Source organism: Mycetomoellerius zeteki, unplaced genomic scaffold (genome assembly GCF_001594055.1).
Source record: "Mycetomoellerius zeteki isolate Tzet28-1 unplaced genomic scaffold, Tzet1.0 scaffold611, whole genome shotgun sequence".
NCBI classification, from domain to species: Eukaryota; Metazoa; Arthropoda; class Insecta; order Hymenoptera; family Formicidae; genus Mycetomoellerius; species Mycetomoellerius zeteki.
In genome coordinates this window covers 39,547-42,550 of record NW_017257623.1, presented here as the reverse complement: position 1 = coordinate 42,550, position 3,004 = coordinate 39,547, and the positions used below count along the sequence as shown (strand labels likewise).

At 36.7% G+C, this 3,004-nt stretch overlaps 1 long non-coding RNA gene across 1 annotated transcript in view; it reads right to left on the bottom strand.

Moving 5' to 3' along the window:
- LOC108728392 (uncharacterized) overlaps positions 1-1,600 on the bottom strand; it is a 4,852-nt gene extending 3,252 nt beyond the window's left edge. Inside the window, exon 1 of the long non-coding RNA XR_001936888.1 lies at positions 1,484-1,600. This is a non-coding gene — a long non-coding RNA (uncharacterized lncRNA). The remainder of the gene's footprint in view (positions 1-1,483) is intronic.
- Between the last annotated feature and the right edge of the window lie 1,404 nt (positions 1,601-3,004).

The following is a 3,004-nucleotide window of genomic DNA, read 5'->3' as shown; positions in this document are numbered from 1 at the left end:
TGAAAGTAATTGGCGCGCAGTCATATTTCTGTGAGATAAATTTATTTACATGTTGATGTATTATTTCGAACATCCGATAGCATTTTTAGCTCGAATTTGTACCGATCACCTGGGTTGGATTAATAACATTGTATGTTCTACTATTGATAAAATATGGCTGGTATTTACAACTGATTCTTATATTTAAGACTGTTTAAGTACAGTCTTATATTTAAGTTTTATATTTAAGTACAGTCTTAAGATATCACAAATCAATCAGAAATATACAGGGTGTCCCATTTTAAATGTTCACCCTAAATATTTTGAAAACTATTAGTTTTAGAAACAAATGTTTTATACAAAAGTTGTTTGCAATCGAGGGGGACATATAAATCTTTAGGTCCCAAATCCCCCCATCAAAAATTGTGGCCCCCCTGGGGCCCCAAGTAATTTTTTTAAATGGGACCATCTACTTTTAACACCGGATTCGAAGAGAGCGGGAAATTTGACGTCAGAAATGATATTTAAAAATTTTCTATTTTGACCTTGAGAAGGTCAAAGCAAGGTCAAGTGTTTAAAAAGCACTCAGAAGCTGTTTGTTTAAATGCGTTTATCTTACTTTTAGCATTACCCAGAAACAACGATGTGGACATAGTAAGTTCTGTTTCCTTTAGGGTGCTTGCTTACCGTGAGTCCGTTGTGCAAAAACAACATTTTTTAAGTAGCCCCATAAATAAAAATCTGGAGATGTGAGATCTGGTGAGCAACGAGGCCAATTAACTGGACCTCCTCGTCTGATCCACCTCTCATTGTAGTTGTTATTTAGAAAGTCACGTACTATTCGTACAAAATGTGGCGCCGCATCATCTTGCTGGAGCCACATTCTTTGTCTTGTAGCTAAATCAACATCTTCTAACAGTTCTGGCAACCGATCTCTTAGCAACTCCAAATAGCTATCTCTATCAACGTTTCTCTCAAAAAAATAAGGACGAATGAAGTAACCATTTACTATGCCACACCATACCATAAGGCTCCATCGATTTTGATGGTCTACAGGTATGTGCCAGTGAGGGATTTTGATTTGACCAATAATTTATTGGTCATTTTGCACGAATAGTACGTGACTTTCTAAATAACAACTACAATGAGAGGTGAATCAGACGAGGAGGTCCAGTTAATTGGCCTCGTTGCTCACCAGATCTCACATCTCAGATTTTTATTTATGGGTCTACTTAGAAAATGTTGTTTTTGCACAACGGCCAACAACTAGAGCAGACATGAAAGACCGTATTCGTCGAGCTTGCGCAACGATTCCAAGAGAAACTTTGTTAAGAACAGTACAACATTTCCAGAGGCGATTAAATTTGTGCCTTGAAGCTAATGGAGGCAACTTCGAACATTTGCTTCGTGGTTAATAATTATAATTGTTATAATAGTGAGAGGCAAGGGAACTCACGGTAAACAAGCACTCCAAACGTGAGAGGCAAGGGGATTCACGGTAAACAAGCACCCCAAACGTGAGAGGCAAGGGGACTCACGATAAACAAGCACCCCAAAGGAAACAGAACTTACTATGTTCACGTCGTTGTTTCTGGGTAATGCTAAAAGTAAGATAATCGCATTTAAACAAACAGCTTCTGAACGCTTTTTAAACACTTGACCTTGATTTGACCTTCTCAAGGTCAAAATAAAAAATTTTTATATATAATTTCTGACGTCAAATTTCCCGCTTTCTTCGAATCCGGTGTCAAAAGTAGATGGTTCCATTTTAAAAAATCACTCTGATCTCCAAATGACCTTGGAAATTGACCTCAAGGTCAAATTCATTAAATTAGAAAGATGACCCCCCCATTGTCCTGAACAAGTTTTGTCTGAACTATTTTTCTGTATCTGCCTTACCGACGGAGAAATTTGAGTGGGTCCCGTAAAATAGCCTACCGTATATAGTTATACTGTGCCCTTGCAGTAGACACTTTTGTCATCAATGCATTAAGGCAAGCATTAAGGTGCGTTTTCACTGAACGCGTCACGTCGTCACGAGTTAACTAATCAAAACGTATCATATATGAGTACGTTTACACGGCATCCTTAATCGGGTTTAATAATACCTGTAATTAAAATTGGCCATAGCTATTCCTCTGAAGAATGGAGTAACTATGATTTGCCAATGGACATCCCGATTTTTTTTGTGTAGCAAACCTCGTACGGTAATGTCCACGTTTTTGTGGTTCTTTTCCATACTATTACGTGAATTAGACAAGGACGAATAACCAACTTTGATTGTTTATCCTTGTCTAACCTATATAGAGATTTCATACACGAAAAAGGCCGGGATGTCCACTTTCAGATTTCTCTTTCTGGTATTATATAAGCAAGACATAAACGTGAGTATTTGCCACAGAACTCATAGTACTGGAATGGGAATGCAAATGTCAAACTGTGAGCAACATCTAAAGAACAGAAATATCTTTCTATCCTGATCAGTGAAACACGTGCACATGCGCAGAAAGAAAAAAAGTCATCAAGCAAGATAGAAATATATAGAAATACATCTTCTGTCTCACAGATGCTCACACCTTCCATTCACTGCTTGGATAGGTTATTCCTATTCTAGTACTATAAGTTCTATGGTATTCGCACATCCCCCATTTTTATTCCTTTCCCCACTCCTTGCTGTGTCCCCACTCCGCCGCCGAGCTGAGAAGGTTACGGTCGTTACGGTTGTTATAGGTTATAGCTTCTAATCAAAATACAAAAGCTTCACAAAATTTTTACTTGTTTTAATTTTTACGTTTCACGTTCTAGAGGAAAAGTTATATATGATCGATACTCTGATCTCAAAAGCTTTTAAGTTGTTTTCAGTTTACTTACATTATATATATTATTGTTGAAGTTTTTCATTAAAAATATTATATGCAATAGGTAAATAAAGAAATGTTTAGTACAGTTTGGAATTCGATTTATTACATGTATCCAATAAAATTCTGATTATAGTTAGTTGCATATGAGCTTTAGGAAAATAATT